General features: G+C 34.0%; 1 protein-coding gene across 9 annotated transcripts in view; it reads right to left on the bottom strand.

The window, feature by feature from the left end:
- The window catches only part of LOC132923276 (ephrin type-B receptor 1-B), a 125438-nt gene that overhangs the window by 47230 nt on the left and 64476 nt on the right, over positions 1 to 13732 (bottom strand). The gene's annotated exons all lie outside the window — the stretch shown is intronic.

Genomic DNA, 13732 nt, shown 5'->3' with positions numbered 1-13732 from the left:
TTTTATATTATTCACAGTAGCACAGCCCTGCAATAGTTGAATAATATTTGGGTTTATTTTACGCGATTTTATTACACACAGTATAATTTATTAAAATAATTAAATCACGATTTTGCCATAAAACTTCTCTTCCCTTCAAGTTAGGTAGAGGTAGGTACACCACTTTGTCTTATGTACAAACATTTATTTATCTATATTCGTCGTAAATTCACGTTATACTTTATATAGATTGGACTATATGGGTCGGTCGGGTATAACTGCTCAATATACATCCTACACCTATATTGTATATATATAATATAGGGAACATGGTGAATTTGTCCTGTGAAAACCGTACACGACGAAGTAACATGAACTAAAGGGCCCGGGGGGGTTATCGGGGAGAGGTTGATGGTGCATATAGGTATATATATATGTATATAATATAACTAAGGGACTGCGAACATAAATTTCGACGGCGTGGTATATAAATGACTGTACGAGAGTTTCTCATTTGTTCAATTGGCCTCCGTCCGCCCTTTTGCGTGTTAATACCCACATCCCCTCTCTCGCGCCACGGAAAACCCGTCCACTTCCCCCGTAATACTCTCCCTTTACCAATCAACCCGTCACACGGCGCTCGGCTACATTGCAGCAGAGTGTCCGTCGTATACGTATACTATATATATGTATATTGTATATATTGGATATACGAAAAAGGGACACGTAATCTGTTTACTCCCTCTCACCCGGTTCCATTTATATTAATTAAATTCCCACGGGCCAAAACCAATATATATATATACACGAGTATACTACGTTTGCGCTACAGCAATGTACACATTATATTCTTTTTCTAGGGAAAATCGACTTTTAATACCTTTATCATTTGGGGTCGGTGAGGCGGGGAGTCGAGGAATCGTGATCGGGTGGTGTCGAGGGGTTGCCCGCCTACACGAGCCTTAATGAAGTTGTACACTCCTATGGCGACAGCAGTGGTAGTGGTGGCACACTGTAATTAGCCAGCGCTTATACCACTTCTCTTACCACCCAAACACAAATCCGGCTACTTAACAGGCGTCTCACACGCGAAATGGACATTAAAAATATTAGGTAGGTACTGAGAAAATAAAATAAATAACGATTTATTATAATATACATATATATTCTGTGCTCTTACGAAGAGGGTTGAAAAAACTACTTCGAGACATGTGAAACAACTCTATAATGATATTATCGTCGCTAGCGATCGAATTTTTAGGTGTATGCGCTTGCATAGAGAAGACTTACGGTGCCATTATACAGTTATATATATAGTGGTTTGAGGGATTTTCAAGTATATACCTATTATACCTATATATAAATATACATAGGTATATATAATATATACTGTATGATAGAAAGGGGGGCGCCCTACACGCACTGCCATGTGATTATATTGTTTCCGGCCATTTTTGTTCGCGCACTCTTGATTGGTTGCTAAATAAAAAAAAAACGAGCACACACACGACATCGTTTTCGTATTATGCACACGCTAATTTAGCCGAGTGCTTGTGCATGGTAACCCTCCCTCGTCACCAACCTCTATGCGGCGTAAAAGACAAATAGGAAAGAACCTTTTTATTTAAAATTTTTTCTCCTTTTGTTTTTTCGTGTGCAAAAGTAGATAGAAATATTTTTTTCACGATTTTCGAATAGCTACGCTTTTTTTGTAGCGTATGCTTACCTATATAATATATACTATAACAAGAAGTAAGTAATGTGTATAGTATAGTTAGTACCTACATAACTATTGTTGAAGTACTTCTATAAAGATCTAAAATAGATTATACTTATGTAATTGGTAAGCATTAATAATGCTGATAGGCTATCAGATATGAAAAAAATGCAGACATGACTGTTATATCGAGTTTTTTTTAAATTTATTTAGTAGCATTTTTGATGTATACCTCCGTATATAGTATTAAGGCATAATGATTTCTTAAACATCAAATTCTTAAATAACTAGATTATGTACATAAAATATGTAGGTATAGTATATTTCACATACGTATATAGACGTGTAAAAAATACGAATACATATTATATAGTAGCGACTTAATGAAATTCATGTAACTCAAAATTATATTATGTTTTTGTGCATATTTTCATTTTTATACCATCAACAACGACGGTCGTAATTTGTATTGCACACACGCCATTATAAACAGGATTAATCATTATTATTATGGATAAACGACGTGATACACGGCTGTAGGCGATATGTGTTCTTTTTACAATATATATAATATTTAGTCTCTTAGCATAACATAACGTCTTTTATTATAATTATTTTCAATGGTTAAAATAACACAATATGTAAAAAAACTATCACAAACGCGTTAAAACTATTAATAGTATATAACAATAATGTGTATTAAAAAATATAATAATAAGAGTTATAAAAAACCTAACAACATAATGAATTATTGACTGGTCCAACGAGATTATATTATGTATGGCTAATCAAGTATTCAGTGATGGAGTTTTGCATATATGTATATTATATACATTTTATTATAAAATAAATTCCCTGCCTCCTTGGTGTTAAGCTTTTTGTCTAATGCTGGCTATATCCAATAATAACAGATTAATTTTAAACCACAAAGACATAAAAAAGACCCCTCAAGATGTGTTTGCACTATACATAATAATATATAGGAAGATACACTTGCGGCACCACCCAAAAGTAGGTATATATTTTCACTATGCATGCAGTGATGGCATTTTACGACTTATGCCCTGCGGGGACCAATTATTAGAATTTAATCTCCTTGAACCCTTCAATGATATGAGGCTAAAAAAAATAAATCTCGCGTGTATACACAAATGTGTATAGGTACTTACCACAAGTTAATTCAGTTAGAAAAGAGAGAGAGAGATGCGGAGCGAATGACGAGAAACAGAAAACACGAGGGATTGCGAGATGAGGAGGAAATGAGAGGCAGAAGAGCAAAGGGAAAAGTCGTAAAAGTCGTTGGTGCTGTAAGTTTACAAATTTTACAGGTCGCTTGTTGCGGATAGGGTCACATTAATGTATCTCGTCGTGGTTCTAAATCACACGACCTTTATACCCTGCAGCAGTGCACGCATCATTCTGCACTTGTCCACGGTGTGTACGTTTTGTAGATGATATTATAATATTGTATGATATTAATATATTAGCTATGTATTTTATAATTACAGTCTTAGATATATTATTTCTGTGGCTATAAAACAAAAAACAAAAACCGTGTTACTCTCTGCCATAATAGACGTCCGACGACGACTGGTTGTAAAATTATAATTAAATGGACGAAGCGCGGGATATCATCATCGCTGAAGATTCATCTGGCGGTGTTTTTTTTTTATTATACGGCAAATGAAGTCCACGATTTTATTAGGAGATCCAATAAAATAAACCCACAATTTATAATTTATTTTTTTGCCAATAGCCTTCGCGTCGCTGCAATGTATGTGTAGGAGAAAAAAGTCAAATCGTAAAACATGTCCGAGAAATAAAAATATACATTATATACATTATACATATATTGTGTTGTTTTTATTATTATTATCTACATAGACGCATTATAAACAGTGGAGCAAACACCAATGGAAACAATTTAGCAGAGTCCATAGATGTCGGGAATAACGGTGCGGTCTTTAAAAATAGTGTACACGTATAGGTTCGCAGCCAATATATAGCAGCGCAAATTTTATTATTACAGGCTTATAAAACGAGAGAACATTTTTTTTTTTTTTTATTAACTTCTTATATACAATCGCACGTTTTTATACCTACGATTTTGTTGTATATATAAAAAAAAACTGTAATACACAGGGTATTTTTATTAGACAGCAAAAAAAAACTTTCATCAACTGCGGCACGGTAATGAAAAAAAAAATACATACACATCATACCTATAACGTATCATGCACTACCTACGTGCAACACGGGCAAACAACAGACAATAATGGTAATAAAAAAAAATAACGATACACGATAGACGTGTGTGCGTAGGTAATTAAAAACAGAAAAAAATAGCAAGAGAGAGGCAAAAAGAAATTTATTGTTGTAGTTAGATGCAGTAAAGGCGTATTTTATATACGATTACACGCGTGTCGTGTTTATGTATACCTAATACCTATAGTATAGCGATGACTGAAGAGTTTGCAAGTAGTAAACAGTCAGCGGACTTTTAAGTATCTATGTAAAACTATCACGATGGCGGGAAACGATGCTTTTACTTAATTTTACCTTAAATATACACAAATTACTGCAGGGACCTGAACGTTTCGGCCTTCAAAACACAACGATCGCGAAAAAGACTTTTGATGACGACGAAACAAAGTGCATGTAGATATATGACCTATATGATAAATTGCAGACGGGTGAAAAAATATGGTCACGTGGATGTACCAATTAAAGATAATACGTACATTCTACAGTCTTTCGCGAGTACGAATAAGTCTTCTCCACAGATTCGAAGACCTTTCAACGAGAGCGCGCGCTTGCCGCACAGACCGCGGCGGTGCATCGATCGGCCGCCTCTTCAACCCCACCGGTGCCACGCGGGTGCGTATGTATACGAATATAACGTGTCTCTCTCGGGAACACCACCTTCCCCACCACCGGTGGCGGTGCTCTCCGCCGAACACCATCCCGCGAGCCAGCTACGGGGAGAAACCCGAACTGACTGCACGCGTCCCCTTCGACACCTCCACTACCTCAGAATAGTACATATTTCCTCTGCCCGTAGGCACTCACCCTACAACCACCCACTGAAGATTTTTTTACACACTTTCGGCAATGCCAGTCACCTCTGCTATAGTCGTGTGGCTAATTCTCATTGCTGCACGCGTGTCTGCAGAAGTGCGGACTAAAGTATTTCCTATGACGTTTATCGAGGGCAATAGGAATTATAGTATTGAAACAACAAAAAATTATGAACATAACATATTATTGTATACAGGAACAGAAAACGGTGAAAGTCGACATGCGTACAAACCTATATAACAGTATTATAATACATAGGTATAGTCTATCAGCTTGTACAAAAAGATTTGCTGTAGCGGTGTGGCCGCGCGTCGGGTCAAAACGAACACGATTTGAATAAAACTGCGGTGCAAGATGATATACGGAAAAGAAATAATGTTTAAAATAGAATTTCAGTGAGAATTGTTTGTTGAAAATACGGACGATGCTGTAAAGCAATAAAAACATAATTGCTTTGGAACATGTTTAAATTTAGAACGATGAAATGGGTTCCGAACAATTTCGTCGGCGCTTTTATTTCTACAATTATTTCAAAACGGCTGCATATACTTGAAAAAGGACACGATGAGAAATAAAACGCAGTATTTAAAGCGGATTCGCTAGGTGTATATTTTTAAACAATTTCTTATTCTTTTTTTGTTAGATTTTTTAGAAGCATTTAAAACTCATCACGTACATAGTAAGATAATATACTAAATGAATGTTAAAAAAAATTGATTTTATTTATTTTAGAAAATATTAATGTAAAATAATGTTTAAAAACACAAATTAATTGAAAATAATTAACAAAAATATCATTTTTGCAATTATCTCTCTAGTAAACTTTCTAATATATATTTATTGTATTCACTATATAGGTACCTATTATATAATTTATATTTTATCTTACAACTGTGTTCTTAAAGATATTTTTGTGTTTTTTTTTTTAGTAGTAACATAACAATGAAATTTTTTAGAGATGAAAAAAAAATTAATAGTTTTACTCATCTCTTATGGTTCTAAATAATATAATGTAAATAAATTAAATTTAGTTTCAAGATCGAGACAATTTGAATAAGACACAGTTTATACTTTATACTTGATATATAACTTCATTCTTAAATTATGTGTATTACGCCATGGATGCGTCTACCATATCAATGCAATGTATAACTTATATAATATTTATAAACTTTAAGAAAGCACATTTCAAAATACTTTAGAAACTATTAAAGTTGTTATTTCATAGAATGTACACTTATATAAACGGCGATCATTTTTAAATTCCATAAAATATTGTTTTTAATATTTAGATTAGTGTTTATTAGTGGTTATTGGTAAATAAAAATAGTTTAGTCAACTTTAAATAAATAAGTAGATTTTCTTCTCTTTCCAATGTTACGATATCGTATATTTATACATAGCTAGCAAATAAGTAAATAAGTATATTTATTTATACTTAAAAAAATTTCAAATAAACTGAAACTTTATATAAGACATATTCTTTCTTAAACATTACTCAAGAAATAAACAAAACAATAGTTTTTTTTTAAGTTAAGTTCTAAACATCGTTTTTCTTTTTGAAAATCAGTGAACCACAAAAACGTTATGGTTTCATGACTTTAATTCTTATATGGTTTATCTTAATGCATTTTGTTTTTGTTTTAATAGTATACAGTATAATTTTTTTCTGTATAAAGCTATACGATTATACTTATATTATTATAGTTCAAAATAAAATTCTGTTTTCATGTTATAAAGAACAGACATTCAATAGAAAAGTTGATTAAAAAATTCAAAAAGTTAAAAAAAAAATAAGATAAATATTTAAACACTACAGGAAACGCATATAAATTTATATTTATATTTATATTTTAGACAAGTAATCACGTGTTCAGCGGTATTTTTATATTATAATATACTTGTTATAGATTTATATTATTACGGAGAAAAGGAATTCGAAAGGGTAATTATCCAAGCTCAGCAGTATACGCGACATTAGATATATCCAGAATCCGGATACATCTTCGGTCAGGGCAATAATAATAAACAACGCGTGAAATATAGAAACGATTGATGTATACATCCGACTCCAATATAAAACGGTCATTTTGTCCACATACAAAACGGTTTGTCTGAAAATATAAAATATTCAAGGATTCCGGTTATTATTTTCATACAACTATACTACCAGGTTTAATACCACTTAATGTTAAATAATAATAAAAGGTATAGGAAAAAATATTGAATTTTTAATTTTCGATTACTTAACACAATAAATACTAAAGAATAGAAAACTTTTTATCGGAACTCTGAATACGTAATACTATGTCGTATATCCAGTATAATTATATGTTTAGTTTGACGTTTTTCGTAAATACATCTATGTAGGTAGGTAATAGGTACACTATATAGTAATAGTAATATTATTTAAATTGCGAAACGCGCGGTGATCTTTATTGACGACGGGGAAGAGAGAAATACAATTATATAGATATTATAATATATTCGTCGTGTAGACGACAGCCACGGGTGTGAGTGGAGGGTCAAACCATGGTGTGTGGTGTAGAGGGGAAGAGAAAGATGACACGAGAGGAAAATACTACGTTATCTTCAGCTCTATAATAGTAGCTGCTGCAGCTGTCAGCTGTGACGGTGATACGATGGTTGCCGAGTAACATCGCGCGCGCAGGTTGTGAGGGCGAAGGACGAACATAATGCTTAGTGCGAGTATACACGTATGACGGCATATTTTACAAAATATTATAAGTACGTACACCAATGGCGGGACGTGGCGGAGAAGTGAATTTTATTAAAATTGGATTTTTCCCCTCGACCTTGAACGCGATTCGTACTCCAAGCTCGCGCGATCACACACAGAAATGCCCACCGCAGAATGACCGCCGCTGACTATACTATCATCTATATATAACAACCACATCGCATTATACGTCGTGTATACGGTCATGCATGTGCGTCTCCGCGGGAGCACGTGTGTGACGCAGGTGAAGTGAAACCCCGTCATTATCGTTATTGCTCGTTTGTTGATGTTCTCCTTTTCCGCACCGCCACCACCACAACGGTGCACTCGTGTATAATAATATATTATATATACATTATATACATCACCTAGCTAGTACATATTATACAGCGCGTTATAATGGCCCGGCGATATCAAAGTTTGCTGCTGATGCTCACTGCAGCACGTAAAATAATAATATATTACGTATTGTTTATATCTGGCAACCGGACGGGGCCTATAGCCGCCGACACGGTTCGAGCGCCGCCGCCGGTCCGAAAACGAATTTCTGCGGTTTTAATAAGCCCGACACGTGTCGTCGACACCTATATAGCCCGCGAGGCTGCAGCATAAAATATCATATGTGATGCTTATACACCGTACTACATTATATTATTATAGGAGAGATCGACGAGGCGCACTCGCACGATCGCAATCAAACGCACACACACACAAATGCGAGCCGCGATAGCACAAGTCGTCGTATAATGTAATATGTGTGCATTTGTGTGTGTTATATATATATATATATACATATATATATTATATGTACGCGCGTGTTTCGTCGTCGTAGTCGTCGTCGCCCACTCGTCACGAGAGTGGTTTTTTTCTTTTCGGGTAAATCACGCGCGCGTAATATACGACAGAGGTGTCTGGTTCCGTCGTCGTGTGAAAAAAATTAGTAAAATAAAAATTACGTAGGTGTTTTCCATCTCTTTTATTTTTTTTTTATATTTCCAAGCCGCCGCCGCGTTAATGAAATGTGACATGTTTACGGCGCGTCGCGCGACTCACAGGCTACGGTGGAGCGGGAGTGTGATGGCTCGCTCGCGCGCGCCCGTTCCGAAAGAGACGCGTCGTATCGTCGCGGCCACCACCGATGATGGTCGCTCATTAGGTATTCTGTTTGTGCGTATTATAATTTACGTGGTGAATACTGTGTATGTATATATGGCAATATTATAATTACGCGTAGGCAAACGCGCACCACGGTTGACCGATCAATTTATGTTGTCGTTTAACGGGTGGTGGCGGCTTCATCGATATATCACGTGCGAGAGGGGAAGAGAGAAAGAGAGAGAGCGAGAGAGAGACTGTCGGAAATGCTTAGGGACACAGCAAGAAACATAAGAGTAAAAAAATATGGAGACAGGAAGAGTATTTAGATTTCAAGAGAGAAACCCGATTGTTGTATGTACAGTCACCGATGCAGCAAAGACGAATGCCGACGTAATCGTTTGTGTACGTGTGTGTGGTTTTGTTTTTTCTTCGATTGGTCAATCGTTTTACTTTTATTCCGATTTTTGTTGTAGTTTCTTTTTACGCGCGGATAGACAACGATTCTTTTCGTCGGTCAAAATCAATGTCCCGAAAAATACACAATAAAACGATGTCGAGCGATGTTAATATAATATTGTTACAACAGTTTTATTTTCCGACTGGAAAACATATAGAAACGAATAACAATAATAAAAACTTTATAGTTTGGAAAACTGTGCTCCGGACGATATGAAAAAATAACGGTTCTTATTAAAACGATAAAAATTTATTTTGTAGTTAATAAGAGAGAAAAACCACAAGACGAGTAAACGAAATACTCGGGAATCTTGATCAAAACAACAACATTCAGATACAGTTGCGTGATTCCATATTGTATTATTTAAAGTATAAGCGATTTTAAAATCAATTAAGAGAACGCCACACTTATTATAGGCGGTGCGTGGCTAGAGTATAGAGCGCACCGCAATCATTCAAACTATCGAAAAAATCTGAAAGCGTCTAATCAAAGCACCTAAATGAAGTTATAAACAAAAATTCGTAGTAAAATAAAATGAATATAAATAATCTTTGTATTATAACCTGAAATATAAACTTAAAAAAAACTTTATCTTTTATCCCCTATAAAACGCATGATGTCAAAACTAGATGCAGTTAATAACTTTCCCTCTTCCTATGAAGTGGCCAATATGTACCAACCGATGTTCAAAGAATACATTATCCACTGCCTTCTTCATGGATACGAACAAAATCTATATTATGTTTAAATACTTATATCGTAAATTACCATTCTTATTTAACTGTTTGTTTAAAATTGTTTTTTACTATTTTAAGTTATACTGTTGATTTTTTTTTTTTGTTTTATTGTGTGTATTAATTAAAAACATACAGTAAACAAAATAACCCTGGGCTTCTACACGAGTTTAGTCATTTTTTCTAATACTTAAATAAATAAATAATGTTATACGATAAATAGAAACTGAAAGGAGAATTCTCCACAAAAAAAATCGTAATTATATAGCTGCGATGAACAAAAAAGTCAAAGTTTCCGGGTTTTGTAAATTACAAGCAGTGCAATACCTGTGATTATGCAATTCACTCAGCGATTTTATAACAGGAGTATGCAATTTAAACATCTATTATATCATTTTGAAAATAATAATAACTGCATATCTATGAAATTGCATGTCTTATATTTTGGTATATCGATCAATTGCCACTCATGCTTATTGGTGATAGTGGCAGTGGCGTTGTTCAAGTAGATGACACAGGTTAAAGTAGGGGGAGAGAACCATTAACTCAATATGTCATTCCGGTAATTATAATGTATATAAAAATACGGTTGTTGTTGTTGAACCTATAGATACACATTTTTATCTGTTTTCGATTAAATACCTGGTGCAGAGTCGAATATTATAATATTAATTTTGAAGAATAGGAGAACCCATCGCGTCGTCACGTTATACGCGCACATACTCTTGCACACACGTTGTATATTATGCCTCCGAGTGTTCTGTGTATTAATGTATTATAATTTATAATAATATTATGTGTGTATCGACTATCGGCCGATGGTCAGTAGCCGTGGAATATTGAAGGGCATCGTTGCAGCAACTGCTGCAAGACATGATCTAGCTATAGGTACACGTGACGTGAAATAGTACTAAGCGACCAAGGTGGTGTATCACGCGTATCAGTTATTCATAATATATTGGGGTGTAGATCTTCGAAGAGAGGGTATAAAAACGCAAACAGTTGGCAGCAGCGGCGATTCCCATGGGAAATAATTTCCACAGAATCCCCGAAAAGGGTGAGTCGTGACGAAAACAACAAATATTAATTAAGCTATTTATATTCATAGGAAATAATAATGGAATCTGGTTAAATTTTGAAAACATTACATCTGTTCTTTTTCGAATAAGAAAAATGCACGGTCGAATGAAAATTGCAAAATTATAATAATAATACAATGTTTATATATGTATTATAACATATATATATTATACCTAAGTGACTACCCTCCCCCCTTACACTGTAAAATGCAGTAGACTTTCTTTTGGGTTTATTTTGGTATTAAAATATTTATTCAATACGCATATATCTGTATAAATATTGCATTGATTATGGGAAATTAAAACTATAAATATATTAACTATACATGAATTTCAGTGAAACGGTCAGTATAATTAAAAAATAAATAAATAGAGGTACATTATATTAAATTTAACTCGTAGAACGAATTTAATTAAATATATAGTTGTTAAAGCAGCCAAATAATAATTATTGTAAATACAATTCGTTGTTTGTGTGCACATGATAATGTAAAACGTCCAATTTCGAATATAGAACATTAATGTAAAGAATAGTATATTATAAATAAATCACATGGTATTTGATAGGTTCCTTTGCTGTGAAATGGGGAGTCAGGTCTTGCAGAAACATTGAACAAAAAATAAAATATAATTGAAGGTTTAACGTATTAAAATAAAAATTAACACAAAAACAATCACAGTATATCCAAATAAAAAAAATCGATACTTTACATGGTGAGCCACTGCGTGTATATAGTATATACCAATCTAATAACTATATACCTATAGGAAATAGGAATACTTTAAAACATTATTCATTCCCTTATTTACTGCAGTGATTTTTGGAGAATATTTTACCCATGCAATATTATTTTTACTTTAGTCATTAGGTCGTTTACAACAAAACCACTGGATAGAAAGAAAAGAAATAAACAGATAGTTTTAAAACGGTAATTAGGCTGCAGTATACACATAACAAACATGCATATGCACACATAATATCATTAACATAACTAAAAACAATATATACCTAATACGTTAAATAATTATAAAAGCGCAAGCAGAGTAACGTGCGCAGCAGCAACTCGGGAGTCGAAAAATGTTTGTCGAAACCTACAAAAACTACTACTGCCTCAGTCGCTTTGTCCGTAATGGGAAGAGAGAAAAAAAATGTACATTAGAAATAATAATGCATCGTCATACAGCTATCTAGCCATATAGCTAGCTGTATGCATGACGGTCCAACAAAATATTATCATCATCGATGTTTTCCTATGGCGTATTTGCGTAGCGCTCGAAAAGTCGAAACCTGTTAATATATACGTGAACGAAATTTGACCTCAGCGAGTCATACTTTTTATTTTGATTAGTAAATCCTAGAGAAAAAAAAAACTCACATGGGTAAAATATGTTATAGTATATAATATACCCACATAGCGACACGGATAGTTCATAATGTTCCTATACACAACCGAATGATTCCCAATTGAGGCGCTATTTTATAACACACAATATAACGTCATTGTAAGTAAGAACTGCACGAGGTTATTGTTTAAAAGTATTATAATTTCGCGAAAAAATATAACCAAAAGAAAAATGCGTTTACTCGGTCTACATATTATAACATTATGATAAATATGAATAGAACGACAACCGAGTTTTACTCGCGCGCGACATAATAACTTTATTTACGAGACGACACACACAACACACATAATTTTCGTTATATATACATACATATACCATAAAATTATAATATACTTACACGCGCCAGTCGTTTCGGTGCGTAGGCCCGCGACACGGCAGTGTACATATACACCACGGTTTATACAGATATATATTATAATAATGTACGCGGTCGAGGACACCGTGAAAAATACGATTGACACGCTACCTAGCTACTGCTGCTACCGCGTTCGCAAGTCGTGGTGGCGTACAATTTACGGAACGAAAAAATGTAAAAGGAATCGAAAAAAAAATCTCTTCTTGTTCGTCTTTTGATAGCTCGCGCGGTGGCGGCGATGAAGACGTCCGTCGGAAAACGTTCTGTTACAGCGCCGAAACGAATTACCCCGGATAAACAATTATTATTATTCCAAAACGAAAGAAGTATAAATATATAATTGATGAGGAGGCGGAAAGGGAAGAATTCCACGGCCAATTATTATTGTTCTAAAAGGGTGTTGCCACCGCCGAGTGTTGAGAAAAAGACCTCCTGTGCGCGACTCTTTTAGCCTTCGATTGTAGGTACCTATAATAATATTATAAAAGCATAAGCCGCATGGTTTTCACGTTTATAGACAACGACAAAAGGAAAAAATGTAAGTAATAACTGGTGGCGGACATTATTTCTTTAAAAATGATTAATCCGTGATTCAAAGCTCAAAATGCTAAACAATAGGTTTTATTTTTTTATATTATTTTATTTTTCATTCGAAATCAAATGATGACGAGGTTTGTTTTGTATATATTATTTTAAATCCTCGAAAAACGTTGCATATATATTATCTTTTTTTTTTTATTACTTACATTGCAATTTACAAAATGATCTCGTTTTAAAAAAAAAAAATACTAGAGGAGAAGATATTTATGAGTTTTTTAATCAATGGTCGTGAAAATAAAATACAATACACGAATTGTGAGTAAATACATTCTACCCGAGTGCGCTAAATTTTAAGAGCTGTGTTTAATATCAACAATAATGTAATACGCGTGTAAAAAATCATAAAAGCTACATATATACTCGATATTACTGCAGCGCACAATTGGAATAATGGATTATATAAATGCAAACGGGGCCATTGTGTCATAATAATCAACAATTAAAAACAGTTACAGCAGTAAAAAATCAAAGGTAAAAAGAAACTATGC

This window comes from Rhopalosiphum padi, chromosome 2 (genome assembly GCF_020882245.1).
Source record: "Rhopalosiphum padi isolate XX-2018 chromosome 2, ASM2088224v1, whole genome shotgun sequence".
NCBI lineage: Eukaryota > Metazoa > Arthropoda > Insecta > Hemiptera > Aphididae > Rhopalosiphum > Rhopalosiphum padi.
This window is presented reverse-complemented; position numbering and strand designations above follow the sequence as displayed.